Raw genomic sequence first — 15,919 nt, forward strand, 5'->3', positions numbered from 1 at the left:
AAATATAGTCAAACGTATATTTAAGAGAGTAAAATATTGAACTCTCAATTATCTAAATATAAAGCAAAATAGAGTTTATTCAATTTATTAGTCAAAAGCCAACATCTGTTTTTGATTTTATTTAGAGCCGAAAGTTCATGACCTCGATACGGGTTGCCTTGAGTCGCCTTGACAAAAAAGCAATAAAATATATTTTATAATCAAATCGAACGCGTGAATGTAATTGTTTATATAACATTGTTACTTTAATTTTATGTAGCTCTAGATTTAGAATCTAAACAATTTGAATGCCACAGTATAGTCAATAAATAAAACTTTGAGCCTATTATAGTAAAAGACTATAAACACTGTGATGTGAGCGTGTGTCGACCTAGGTGTAGGCTAATATGTTGACCTAGAAACATTAGCCGTGTTTCATTCATCATTTCGTAGCTAAGTTGATAAGAGGTCTAAATGAGCATAAGTAAATCTTAAAGAAAAAAGTAAATTGAAAATAAAGACTTAAAATTAAACCGAATCGGTAACTGTAGGCTTTAATGCTTTAAAAAAACACATTGGAAAGTATATTGTATTATGTAAGTAGTTTTTTAGTTTTATAATATGCCATTCTAATGCACGATATTATGACCTCTGACGTTCATTTCATTTGTATCACAACGCGACATAATGGTGCCGAAGTCCTAAGTTACGGAAAAGTATATCAAGGCGTTTTAAGCTATTTACATTTAGAGCGAACGATTTTATGTAAAAAATCTTTTCTAAACTCAAATTTGTAGGTTAATGTGCATCAAATAATGAAATGAATAGACACTTATTTTCATGTGTAAAATAACAAAAATTATGTTTTCTTGAATGTCTAATTTAGATCTAGAAATGCGTGACCTCTCAGTCTTTCATCATTTAGACACAGCATGTAAACATGGCCTAGATCCATAAAATAGTATAGCTGTACTAGAGTTGGTCTTTTTTTTTTTGAGGGTCTTAAGTTTGTTTTAGGGCTACAATACATACACTACGGTCTAAGTTGGTACCCAAGGAACATTTTTGCCAAGTTTTATCAAGATTGGTCAAGCGGTTTTGATTTCTATACATACATACGTACATACGCCAAAATTCTACTTTATATATATATATATATATATATATATATATATATATATATATATATATATATATATATATACTTTACTTTACTTTACTTTTATATATTTACTTTACTTATATATATATATATATATATATATATATATATATATATATACTTTACTTTACTTATATATATATATATATATATATATATATATATATATATATATATATATATATATATATATATATATGGTGATTGGTTAGTAACTGATAACACTTAAGTAAAGCATTCGACAAACATTAACCTGTTAATGATTTGTGAAGGCAATTCTAAATGACACACTACTGTTAACTAACAAGATGGCTGCCTAGTCATAAAGTATACGCCACAGACTGTCTTCATAATAATACTGAGTTCAAACCTTTTTCACTGCCATCCGTAGCCACCTAGAATCATCAGAAACATATACCAAACATCTAGAATACGATTACCTTTTTCCAAAATATTAATGTATAAACCATACATTCAATGATTGAAACATAGAAGCATGTTTAATACTTTAGAACTGAAAACAAAAAAGTACAAATGAAGCTTAATTACATTAATATTGTTCAGAATTATATGGTACGATTAGAATTAGTCATTTATTTCATAATTAGGGGAAGTTTTGACCTAGAGACAAAATTGCGTGACTAGTAAAAAGTAGACCAGGTTTTGAGGAAGAATAGAGAAATGTAAACAATATATCTGAAGGCTTTAGAGAGAAACGGTTCTTATAGACGTAGATTTAGATTCACGAAATTCGACGGTTCAATTCCTTGTTATTATAGGCCTACGTGTTGTTCGATATTCGCACGCCAGCTAAATGCGGAAATTACCCGACATTCACTATCTGCGTCGACTAACTTCTTTTGTTGGTCTTTCGCCTATGTTTTTGGATTTCGTTATTTGATTGTACATCTGTTTGATTTATCTGATCTGCATGAGACACAATCAGAAGCTCAAGTCATCGGCCTAGACTGCAGCTAGAACCTGATTTTGTAGCTACGTTAGCGAAGTACAGTCAGTGGGCGTGGATCTCTTCGAGGTAGCGAGATAAACTTTTTTTTTATGCGTAGGAGCAATCGTATAGTGAAGCAGTTCTGCTTTGAGAGTGAAACAGCTGCCTACAGTTTTATTGTTGAACGGAGGAAAACCGTCCTGTCGAAGCCGTCCTGAAGAAATCTCACTTGCCCGACATCTTGTTGAGGTCACGATAAAGAAGTTTTACATAGAAGCCATCCTACTACCCACGGCACTTGAGTACAGTAGTGTGATACTGCTATACTAATCGGCTGAATCTGTGACACACGTTACATAGCCAGTAGCCTTTTTTGTGCCACTGGACTCTGTTTGACTTTGTCACTGTAGTTGCCCCTGGACAGTTCCAGTTTTGTTCTGTACCGAAGACTACCTTGAACCATTTTGCCTGCGTCGGAACCAGCAACCGGTGCCAGACGACAGATAACCGAGTACCAGAACCAGACGCCACATCACAGAAGAACGGGAGCCTTTACAGACCAGTACCAAACGTTCGTTGTCTTGACCAGAGTGTTAATGGAAACGTACATTGCTGTGAGCCACCGGGACCTACATTAGCGAGAGAAAAGTGGGGACCTGAGTCTGACTGGGAAGTTATTGGATGCGAAGACAGATAAGTGTTTTTTTTAATTTCTTTCTCCGTTAAAATAAACTAGTCGACCGGCGGCGTAGCATATGCCGCTATTTTGCAGGGCCGGTCTTAGGCCTCTGCAACCAATGTGACCGAAGGATCCGCACTTTCATGGAACCGGCGCTAATTCAAGGTGTATAAATTATTAAATTAAACCATTTTATAACTTAAAACAGATTTCCCGCGCACTCCTGTCGATTTACCAAGAGCTCCTGGAAATCTCTCGAAATGGCAAAATATACGAAAAAATCCTTAAAATATACTGAAATACATAGAAAAAAAAAGTCATTTTGGGGTGTCAATATGGAAAACGTCAATCCTACGCGCTATTAATAAAAACGGCATTATGCATTAGCCGTAATTGTGTAATCAGGTGAAAGAAGCTTCTTGCGCCTCAAACTAATGAAGAATTACTTGAGGTCAACAATTCTCAAAGATAGATTGAAACATTTGGTAATTCTTGCTATTGAGCGGGATCTATGTGGGAAACAGAATTATTATGATATGCTGTATGACTTTGCTACACGCAAGGCTCGTAAAGTAATTCTGTATGTAGTAAAGAATGAATAAAATGCAAAGACGAATTTATTTTCTAATACAAACTCATAATTTTCACTTATCCGTATCCCTACCCAAACTTGGCCCCGCGAAATCTGTTTCGCATAGGGCTCTACAATGGTTAAATCCGGTTTCGCTATTTAGTGACAGATGAATACTATTCCCATCCCCTTGCAACTCTTTGTTTTCGCCTCTTAAATTACCTAGGATAATTCCCTCCGTCCGACTTGCAAAAATAAAAGAGTGATCTTTCCATGGTGTCCAAACTCTTGAGCGTGCTCTGTGTCGCCTCGATAGTTACTACAGAGTAGTATGCCCCCCCCCCTTTTTTTTTCTTTAACGTGAGGTAGAAATAAAAATAAAAAAGTGATATTTCTTGGTTACAACGGTCCGGCCCTGCTATTATGTTACTACGTGTTTTCCCCCTCCCCCATCCCTTTCTTGTTTTCTAGTGGACTATCCGCAAAAATAAGAGAGTGATCTTTCCTTTACTTCTTCTCGTTTAAACTGTTGAGGGAAGAAGAGAATTATATATATAGATAGCATATTTACACATAGATATAGTAAAACAAAAAAAAAATATTTATTAACTTACTGGCCGTCCCCACCCTAACCCATATAACTATAGGCGGAAGTACAAATAATAAATTTGGCACTAGCCTATAAAAACAGAATATACAAAAATAGCTCTAACCTATAAAAGTAGAAAAATAAAAATACATATAAAAATAGCTCTGGAAGCGCAAGCTCACATAAGTTTGGTTGTCTGACTGGCCAACATGTGTGATGCAGTGCAGTCAATCATGATGTTTAGCCGGTCTTATGACCAGGTGACCCGTGGTGTTTCTATGGGTCTCTATAAGCCTTATGAGATCAGTAAAGCTCAATAATTGCAAAGTCAGGGATATAGTGTACACTTTCGAAATATGAGTTAGTATATCCTGGCGTGCTACCAGGTCCTGAGGTATGCTTGCTGGAGTGTCGTTCGGTTGTCTCGATTGGTCTAAGGTTCATACCCTGCCCGCTGCCATCCTGTCGTCCTGTGGGAGGCTTGGACTAGGAAATAAATTATCTTTAACTCTAAAGGAACATCCAATAACATGTAAAACATTTTACAGACAAATATCTTACAATAAAGTAATGCAAACTTCTTGAGCTGACTTTTGGTATTTTGTTTACATATAGCTCTATAAATAGAAAGAGAGATGTAACACTAGTATACATTTGGCTATAAAGAAATAAGTAAAAAAAATGGGTATATTTATTTTTAAATTTTAGTTTTCATTTTCCAAGTATACTGTTTTGCTACTTATTTACTGTAAAAGTTTATTTTCTACTTGCTTAATTAAGCTTTTTTTTATATAATAAAAATGCTAAATAATTATACTTTGTAATTTTTATATTTCTAGTTTTAGTGAAAAGGAGACAAAAGATATCAAACCTGAAGATGGAAAGAAAGAGGTGTGTTTATTTATCTAGTTTTCTCTCAATTATTATGTGTATGTTCATTATATAGCTTTACCATCCTGCTGCGGCTTTTGAAATCTTGTTGTCTCTCATTATCTTTATGTAATAGTCGCAATTCTGGTATAGTGTGGTTTTTCATTTGTAGTGATTCTTAATGTAGATCTCAACACTCTTAATTTACAGTAGGTTTACTTTAATAGAACATAAATCTAATTAAATAATTTAAATATTATTTACTCTAGTAACCTAAATTTCAATATTGTCAAATAAATAGGAACATTGAAGTCTTTTAATATAAGAACACAACACACTTGCAAAACCTATTTATTTTTATCTCCCCTGAATGTTCTAAGTTATTTTTGCTATAGGCCTACTATAAGATTTCAAAGGGTTAATAAAAAAAAAAACATAACTCATAAACACGTCCTTTATTATGTACACTTCAAAATCTATTTATATTTTGTTTTGCCATGTTGGAACATCAGGCATATTTTACAGTCATGTTGGAAGTACTTATCTATCTATACATATTTTGTTTTAATATTTTGACATGATTTTGGTAGGCCTATACTAACTTCATTTTTTTTTTCAGTTGGATGAAGAGCAATGTGCTATAAACCTCTCCGAAGAGAAGTAAGATATTGTTCAAACAAGCTTATTTTTGATATAGAATTTTTTTTTGTATGACAGTGGATTTGAGCAGGAAAGAAAAACAGTTACAGGCCAAAGTGATCTATGAAATCATAGCTGGTATTTTTTGTGTAAAGTCTCTCCACCTCTCTTATATTTAAGGTCCCAGTGCTGTTCTTGCAATACTTGAGTATATAATTCCAGTAGTTCTAATTTTATTTTGAAACCTGGCATTTGTACAGATGCTCTACAGCTGGGTGCAAAGCATGTAGAATATGCAACATTATTTTAAAGTTACTTTCACATCATCTATGCATCTTTGGCTTTGCCTACTTCTTTTCATGTATTCTGAGTCTTTTGAAGCGGGGTTGGTTGATTGTTTGGTATTATTTTTGGGTTGCCAAACCAGTTAATTTTTTGTAGGTCTGGAAATTTGTTTGTTATAAGGAATGGTCTTTGATTTTGAAGATCAAGGTAGAGTGCAAACAAAACTGCTTATTTTACCACAACAATGCTTTTGCCTGGGGCCCAAGTTTTCTTTTTATCACCTATTTTCTACAAGGGCTTAGTTTTGCTCTCAAACGTCTCTTTCAGATGCCAGCCATCTGATTCCTCTTTTCCAGTTAGTGCGAAACGATGCCTGATTTGATCTTTATTGTGCTTCTCAATGTGATCTAGAAGACTTTAACTTTTAAAAGTTGCTATTTTCTGCTATGATTTGTGTTTAAAGTATCATGTTATAGTCTGAAATTTGACTTGCTTGTTGCTAAACATGTTCATTGTAATATTATAATGCATGAGACATACATCTTCATGGTTTTGATCTTAATCTAGTAGTTTCTACTAGTTATCAGTAGTAGAAATTAAGGGAAATTAATTGTTTGCAATAGATAAAGTCATCTCAATAGAATAAATAGTGTTTATCTTCAGAATTTTCATGCATATTTTTACTCAGCTGTATGTAAAGTATAAATATTTAACTCTTATATCAAGGTAGTCTTTTAAAATAATTTGAGATATGAAAAAACAATAAAAGCCACACACACACACAAAAAAAAGAATATGGTACATACCTTTATATATATAAAAAAATACAGATATTTGTGACTGTGTGTGTGAGGCTGGTTATTATATATTTTTTTTTTGTTGCTTTTACAAAGTTGTAATTAAAATTTTCGTTTTCATATTTTCTGTGTTGTTTAGACTTTTTTATTTTCCATGTTGTTCTTCTTACAGAAAACTGAAAGAATTGTCAGGATGTTCGTAAGTCAAGCAAGGGATTCCTCATATTATCTTTGATAATAAGAGAAACCTAGTTATCACATGCTATAAATGATACTCAAGTGCAAAATTGAGCTAAATTACTCCTCTGTCTGTTTTTATTGAACTGCCTTTTTTTCTTACTGTGCTGTGTTAACATGGGAACAGTGCCTATATAAATAAATTTTAACAAAGAAAAGTAATTTGTTTTATAAGAAAACACTATAAGGAAGCATGAACAATTTTTGGTTAGATTGTTATGAAATGGTTCTATGACTCCACAGTTTTTTATATATTTTTCTTTGTCATGTATTCACAAGTCATTATTAAAGCAGGATTGAGCTGATGTGTAAAACTGTCCCAACACCAAAGAAAATGATTTTGGCTTCTAACAGAAATAAGAAGACAGCTTATCACTGTGTATCTCTGTAAATATCCCATACTGCTTCACTGTACTTCATTCGTTTACTGTAGACACTTTAATTGTAGGCAAATTCCACCCACTGATCAGGCTGTAAGCTTTCATCAAGCCCTGGCTATAATACAAAAAACAGAAATGGAAAAGTGGTTTGAGTGCTGGGACAAGTCCCAAAAAACCCGTGGAGTCTGGGAGCGCATGAGGCGCCCTGACCGCACTTCCCCGTGGTGGAGGCTGTCCAAGCTATTATAGCACAGTGCAGGACAGGCCACTGTCCTGTTGGCTCATATTTCTCGCGGCTATGGCCAAATTTCGATTCACGGTGCCCTCGCTGCGGGGAAGAAGAGGAAACCGTGCCTCATATTCTGTTTGACTGCCCCAGACTTGCTGATCTCCGTCTCGACAGGTCTGGGAAACCCAAAATTCTCGACCTGTATGGCGACATTCATGCACTACGCAAGACAGCAGGGTTTCTGTCCAGGGCTTTTGCAAGAGAGGATTTGAGCCTCTCAAGCCCTCACTCTAATGGAGTTTGATGATGATGATGATGAATTGTAGTCTGCAGAAAAGTTGATGGCTTTTTTTCATATTTTTGTTTAACAATTTGATGTTTCTTTTTACTAATTAAATATAATATTACTATTGAGCATTCTAGTGGCTGAGTGGTTAAGTCCTTGGCTTCTGAACCTGGAGTCCTGGATTCAAATCCACCCTACTCTAATGACTTTAGTTGGAGAAAGTAAAAGTGGTTGGTAGTTGTGCTGGCCACATGACACCATTGGTCAAAGAAACAGATGGCCTTAACATCATCTACCCTATAGATTGTAAGGTCTGAAAGGTGAACTTTATTTTTATTTTTTAACTTTAATTGAGCATTCTGATGGTGAGAATATTTGTCATTCTAATCCTAATTATAGGTTAAGTTGCATTCTAACTCTTCTAAATTCTTAACATTCTGATCTAATCTTTACAAGTCCATTCACGCCTTCAAGCCTTCATTGTATCACTTAACACAAGATGACTCTATATTGTCACCTTAATAACTTTAAGATGTATCACTATTTGTTTGACATTCCTTGACATTCCTTCCTTATTGTTTTGGGGGGGGGGGAGGAGGGGGAATTTAAAAATCCCCCTGAGCCCCCACTTGAGAAGGACCTTGAAAAGAGTGTTTTTTTCACATTAAATATTACGCAAAATGCAGGGCCCTCAAAGAGGTCAAGTCCCCCGGGCCCTCATATGATGGCAAATTACTAGCTTGCCCCTGTTCCAACATGATCATGAAATAACTTGCTACAACGACTGACTAGAAATAACGGATCTACTTCCTTTAATCATTTCACCAACTCTATTTGCCTCTATTTCACCACTGTACTTGCTTCAACTACTTGCTACCACTGACTTAACTCTCTATCTCTCTTGTACAACCTTACTTTAACTTTCAGTAATATTTAGCTAGTTCTCACTATTTACACTTTCACGCTCTGTGTTCACTCAATTCACTATAGTACTGTGATTGACATTAGGCTAACTAATTTGCCTGTGACACCTGGTAAGTTTGTATTCTAATTCTACCCATGTGCCTTGATACCTGTTTAATTTCCCTAGCTTTTTTCTTTTTTTTTGTAAATGTGATTTAAAAATTAAAATACGAAGTATTAGCATTTAATACTAATACTGTGATACTTGATCACAGGCTCCCTAACTGAGTCCTAGTCTGATCCTTAGATCCTAAACATTTAAGAAACCTTTCTCAACTCCGCTTAAGGCTGAGCCTCGGTCATCTACATCTGCACCTGACGTTGTAAACAATAGCCTACAACATCCATGTATTGGATCCCTTGCCTGCCACCAAATCCTCCCGTTGCAAGACTAACCGCTATACGATAAGCAGTAGTAGTGTAGCTTTTCATATTTACCTTACATCTATTCAATCTGTCTGTCAGTATGTCTGTCGTGTGATGGAAAGTTTGAACTTGTTTTTTTCTGCCACACTTCCCATTCATTCTCGGATAAAGTTGAAACGTTGCACAATTATTCATCGTACCTGACAAAACATACATCACTACAGAAAATGAACTAATTATTTCGTTATTTATTGGTAATGAATCATTTTGTTTGATATTTAAATAATGGAATAAATACTACTTAATAAGAAATGTGAATGTATATACGGTTTTATTCCTCTAATTACGTTTTGTCACGTTTGTTTTGCCATTTCCCATTCTCGAATCAAGTTGAAATTTACCATAATTATTTATAGTCATTGATAATACGCGAATCAATCCAAATATTAACCAGAAATCAATTCGTTCTTATTAATTAATTTAGTTTCATATAGCAGAAACGCAGATGAATCCAGCCATTTTGAGATAAATAATTAACCTTCCTTTCCCCTATATAAGCTTCTTTTTGTTATAAAAAAGTAGCTTTTTGTTTTTGTTTTGCATGTAAGCAAACTGCAAATATAAATGAAAACATAAAGGTTCAGAATTAATTGAATTAATTGCTAGGTTTCTCCATTTACCTCCATTTTATGTTTTGTATTGCATTGTGTGTAGAAGATATTTTTAAACATGCATTTCTTTAAACGCTATTGATTAATGAATTTTTTTTCTTTCTTAAAGCCTGGTGGGAGAAAAGAAAAAGGTATGATAACACTTTACTTTTGTATTCCTCTTTGTTTCAAACAAAAAAAAATAGTTTGAGCACATAGAACTTTAAACACCATTTTGCAACTTATATAATCAATGGACCGTTGTTGTTTTTTTCAGCAATACAGGAAAATTATCCAATGTAAGTATTTTAGTTAAGTTTTACGGTCTATAATTGTTTTGGTTTCTAGCCCTATTTATATTTAAATTTTCACTGTTGATACCTATTATAACCAGAATTTTGTTTATAAATTATGTACAGGTAAACAATGGAGATAGAGGTGTAAATGGGTGAGTTGTTTAATTATTTTAAAATATAAATAATAAAAATAATTTTCCAGAAAGAAACATTAAATATTGATAAATATTTTTACATTAAAGTGGTATGTTTCTGAGATGCATGTTAAAGTAACCAACGAAGAAGTCCTGCAAAGGCAGGACGCCAGGACATACGAACTGTTATCAATAGTAAGCACCTTGGCTGCCTTGGACATTTTCACAGATTGACACAAGGTTGACTCCCACTAGACAATATTGTTACGACCTCTCCTACTCTGGCCTTCTGTAAACACTGCTAAACGCAACACATTAACACAACAAGAACCTGACAACAAGAGCTCCACAATAATCTGGTACTTTAATACTGAGTGAATAAGTAGAAGACAGCCAATACGACACAATTGGCAACACATCAACAACTAAAATGTCACTCTGTACATCACCGTACAAAACTCTACTGTCTCTCTTTCTGGACTTGTACATCAACACATGAGGACTCAACCAGGACCGACTTCATGGCCGACTAACAGTCCCGGTCTCGACGCTCTCCGGTCTTGAACTGCCGCTTTCTTACACACTGTGTCCTCGTACCGCAGGCTTTCGATCACATGACCATAACATTGGTCATATTTGCGTGTAATCGTGTAATCGTAGTACTGTCCCTTGTCCATGGCCCCGCTGACCTGAGTGATTCACGTGTGTGTCAGCTGAGCCTATAGTTAACCCTTTTGCGCCGCCAATAGGGTCGTAACAATATGTATAGAGATCTAATAGAAGGCAGGAGAGGTGCAGGTCGCACAGGAAGCTCTTCAAAATCAACACTAACAGTTGGGAGAAAGAAGCAATCTATAGATTCACATGGAGTGAAAGCATAAAGGAAGGATCCTGAATTGTAGATTGTGTACACACCAGAAGAAGAAAGAATGGTGGCAATGCTGCAGTCTGGTGATCATAAATATCCAACCTGTGACCTCAAACGTGTATCAATGTTTGGCCACTTTGGTCATATAAGAAGTTGCAAAAGGAAAAGTTTATTTGTCAAAACATGAGCTTGCTGTTGCTATTTTTAACTCTTTTTTAGTTTCCTCTTTAATTTTTCAATTCTAAAATTTAGCGCACAGAGGAGATCTACAACATATAAATAGAACTATAAAACATTATTACAACAAAAATAACAAAATAATATAAAATGAAAGGATTAGGCCGTTGAGGAGATGAAAGCGCCTAGCATGATGATTGCCGGGATAGTGTTGTTGAGAAATCTTATAATATATGTAACAAATAGGAATATTAATAATCTTATTCATCAATATCTGCCTCAGGAAGATTTTTATGATCCGCTAGTCAGACAAGAGTTCTATTGAGGAACTGTGGCAAAGAATAAAGCAGCAGCCTATTGAAGTAGATATCCTTTAGAGACGTTGGCGATAGATAGACAGCACACTTTGCAAGCTTGCATCCAACATCACAAGACAAGACTTTACCTTGGATCCCCATAAAAGGGTGAAGAAGATGCGGCCCAGAAATACATGGAACTCAGATTTTGAAGAATGTCGAGCATATGCGTAAAACGCGGGGACACTTGGAAAGACTTGCCTAGAACCGAGACATCTGGAGGAAGCTGATTGGTGAAATATGCCCTAAACTGGACATCTGGCATAGATGAGATGATCATTGGTAATCTAGATGTGATATTGTGAAGCTGGATGTGTTTTTAGTCAATTTAAATCTATGTAATCCATGGGATTTCAACATTGTTCTTTGCACATTTCATAAAAAATATTTATATTCTTGCCAAGAAGAGGCTAGCATGTTAGGTTATATCGCTTCAAGTGCGTTGTCATGAAAGGTCAAAATGTGGGGGAATCGTATGAGACATAAGGTATGGACAATCAGAACAATCTTGATTCTACTGATAACAAACCTCTTAAAGTTATATTTTATCTTTTCTTATTTCCTAATTGCTTTTTCTTTTCCTCATCTTTCTTGATTTTGTCACAAATATAGGGCTCGTCAATTTTAACTTAGAAATAACTTTTTACTTATCCTAATCGAAGCTCGTTCTAATTCATGTTATTTTTCAAACTGGTTGAGAGATTTAAAAAAGGTAAATTCACTTTTAACTGTACAATAGAACACTCATTGGTATCTGTGTTTATTTATATATTTTTATATCCATATTTATTCATACATATGTTGGTATGTATTTAGTTTAGTGTTATTGACTTTAGCTGTCAACGTGAGTATGTTTCCTATTACATATGTATTAAAAAAAATAGTTTTTAATAATATTTGAAGTTAAAATTTCTTTTACCAGAAGATTAGAGTGCCAAGAAATTAAATGACCAGGAAATTAAATATAACCAGAGACTTAAATGACTGGGGACTAAGTTGCGAGACTAAGTTACTAACGCTGTTTGAATCAATCGAGACCTGTACAATGATGCCCAAAGTACGGCCCGCGGGCCAGATTTGGCCCACGACGTGGCTCCATCTTACTGGCGGATCCAGTGGGGGGGGGCAGTAGGGGCGATCGCCCCACCCCACTCGGCTGACCCGCCGGGGGGGGGGACGGACGACTTTTAGTAAAGAAATCACACAATTTCTATACCAATTTATTAGTTATGTTAATAATATATACTAATTATTTATATTTCAACCTATTTTTAGATTATTTCGCCCCCCTCTAATATGTTGGCCGATTTGGTGGGATGGGGAGGTGGCGATGGCATCAATTCCGCCCCCCCCCCCATGAACTTTCGAGTGGGGGCGGTCCAATTTATTTGTAGAAATCACAGCTTGTCAACGGAATCAATTAAATATCTATATAATTAAAACTTGTTATTGATATTTTAACCGATCTTTATATCATGTCGTTCCCCTGTTAGCCGATTGGGGGGGGGGGCGAACATATGTAGCCCTTCCAACCTAAACCCTTTGAGTGGGGGGGGGGCGGTCCTACTTTTAATTAGAAATCATAGTTTGTGAACAAAATTAGTTGAATTACAATATAATTTTTATATTATGTTGCTACACTTTTTATCTTAGCCGATTCTGTGAGGTGGATGGGGGGGGGCGATAGCTTCTGCTGCCCTCCCCACTCTAGCCCTCTGAATGGGGTGGGGCGGTCCTATTTTTATGGAGAAATCATAGTTTTTGAACACAATTAGTTGAATATCTATATAATATAAACTATATATTGATGTTTTAATCCATTTGTATATAATGTCGGACACACGATCTGATCTCAAATTTTAACATAAGTAAATATAAAATAAAAAAGGGTTGTTCCAGGTGGGAGGGGCGATACATGCGATCGCCTTCCGTCCATCGGACAAACCAATACGTTTTTCTTTTTGTATTTTATTTAAGAAATTACAAAATAAAAAAAAAAGTGTCACTAATATAATTTATATATGCTATAAATTGAATTCTTTTATCGAGTCGCCCCACCCCCTATTCTTGAATGCCAAATGCAGTCATTAGCAGAAATTATAAAAAGGAACGAGGATTGACGTTTTCACTCTACCACCCTCTCCCCTTTCCAGATGAAAACATGACGTTTTAAAACAGAAAAGTTCAAATGTGGCGACAGAGTTTATGTCATTGTATACGACTTTGAGTTATTTTAAGAAAGACTTTGTTTTGGAAAATTTAGAATTCATACGAAATTTCTCATTATAAGAGTAACAATTGAGATGAGTTCTGAACCCAAATATTATTTTCCTAGTCATCTTTTCAACCTTTACTCAAACTGATATTTTTCTGTTTTAAAAATAAATTGGGACAATAACTCACAATTTATGGTTGAATACTAAAAATGCAAAATATTTTGAGTAAAATCTAATTGGTTCACTTAATTTCTCCTCCCACTTCCACTTAATAGGATGAATAATGAGATGTAGATGTTAGGAAAATGCGTTTCTGCAGTGAAGAATGCAAGAAAACGATTTTGGCGTCCACTGGGGAAGTTACAGCGTTCCCCTAGACCCCCTAGCTGTCAAGAGAAAGGTCTCAGACCCCCAGAACCTCTAGCTATATAGGGAAAGCCCTCAACATGGCTTTTTTTTCAAATAATTATTTTTCTACCGCGATCCTCAAAGCATTAATCGAAATAATATGCGAGGTATCTTATTTTTTCAAGGAACAAATCGGTTGTATTTGAAATGTAGTAAGGGCCTATAAATTCATATTAGAATATTTTCAAGTAAAACATTATTCAAAAGATCCTTTTTTAATAGGATAAATGATGAGCTGTGGATGTCAGGAGAATGCGGTTCTGCAGTGAAGAAAGCAAAAAAACGATTTTGGCGTCGGGGCTTTGCCCCGATCCACACTGGGGGAGCTTCCAGCGCTCCCCCAGACCCCCTCATTGTAGCTTTTTTTGTCTGCTTTTTTCGCCGATGGTAGAGAAACACTGTTTTTTTTAAACATTCTAACATACATATATATATATATATACTGTAAGCGCGTTTATGCTTAGGGTTAGGGTTAACTGGGCGTAAGGGTTAGGGTTTGGAAAAAAATCGCCCCCCCCCACTCCGAAGTTCTGGATCCGCTAGTGTTCCATCCTACCCGCCGAACCGTCGACATAAAGTGTAGAAAATACCCTACCTCCAAAAACAAAAAAAGATTGAAAAACGTACCTTTACCTACGTTAGGCCCTCACTTTTTCTCTGATGGATTGGTACCATGGTCTTTAATATTTGCACGTTTGTGAAATGGGAAAATCCGAAGAAGCTACAGGTTGACTCTGAATTAAGAACCTAGCAGAACATGTAAATGAATCTTAACTTTTTTTGTGGAACATGATAAATAGACAAGATATTTGATTTATAAAGAAAGTGTAGCTGTTTTTGTTTTTTTTTAGAGATTTGAGGATCAATGGGAATATTTACCGAAAAGTGAGTCGGCAGTAAACGTAGCTACAATGATAGTCACATTTTAAGTAGAGAGGTGAAGCCTTTTTTCCAATGCGTAAAAACAAAGATAAAATTTAAATATCCAATTAATTAATGTAAGTACTAGACCCACGGGTTTCTAGTAACATTGTTTCAGGTCAAATTCATTTAGTTTTTGTACCTTTTCGGTCATGGGGCTCACGACACGAGTGTCAAAAATTAAAATGACCCACCGGTCCAATTAGGTAGGGCATCACTGCACTAGTGCAAGGTTTCTCCTTTCTTAAACGTCTTGTCTCTTATTTCCGCAGAAATGATGACAACGCTACTGATGATTTAATATCAAAAGATGTCGACAAAAAATCCTATGCTGCCCTGGATGCTACCAAAAAAGACAAATTAAATGCCGAGTCGAGTCTGTGATCTATTTCGACCAGTTTCTAGAAGCGAGTTCAAACCAGTGCAAGTGTCCAGCGTAAACAAGTTAATTTTAGGTATCCAATCAAAGAAAGGGGTTAAGGAAAAAAATAGCACACGTCAGCTTCTAGAAGGTCAAAGTTACTAAAATAATTATCTGAGAAGTTTCCATGATTCTGGAATGTACGAAAAAAGTATAAATTAGGGGAATGTCAGTTAGACGGGGTCCTCGCATAGTAGTAGTTCTTGTAGAGCTATGGTCCTCGCATAGTAGTAGTTCTTGTAGAGCGATGGTCCTCGCTTAGTCCTAGATTAGTAATGGTTTGATAGAGTTATAAGTGATATTAGCGGGTCCATTAATTAAAGTTTCATTAGTTAAAGTTTTATTAGTTGAAGTTGAAGTTATACTAAGTAAAGTTTCATGTATCTTTAAGTTTTATTTCTGAATTATCAAGTCAAGTTGTTATTGAACTCAGAAGTTAATTTGATGTGAAAGTTGAAGAAGTATTATTAAAGAAGCTTTAAGAAAATACA

At 35.2% G+C, this 15,919-nt stretch overlaps 1 long non-coding RNA gene across 2 annotated transcripts; it reads left to right on the top strand.

The window, feature by feature from the left end:
- LOC129922975 (uncharacterized) lies at nt 1-15,919 on the top strand. Of its 2 annotated transcripts, XR_008774903.1 has the most exons (8): nt 1,387-4,820; nt 5,419-5,459; nt 6,693-6,719; nt 7,790-7,972; nt 9,762-9,783; nt 9,909-9,930; nt 10,051-10,079; nt 15,280-15,919. It is a non-coding gene; the product is annotated as an uncharacterized LOC129922975 (long non-coding RNA). The 2 variants fall into 2 exon arrangements; XR_008774904.1 differs by lacking the exons at nt 1,387-4,820; nt 5,419-5,459; nt 6,693-6,719 and adding an exon at nt 1-575.

The sequence above is a fragment of the Biomphalaria glabrata genome, chromosome 14 (assembly GCF_947242115.1).
Source record: "Biomphalaria glabrata chromosome 14, xgBioGlab47.1, whole genome shotgun sequence".
Lineage (NCBI taxonomy): Eukaryota > Metazoa > Mollusca > Gastropoda > Planorbidae > Biomphalaria > Biomphalaria glabrata.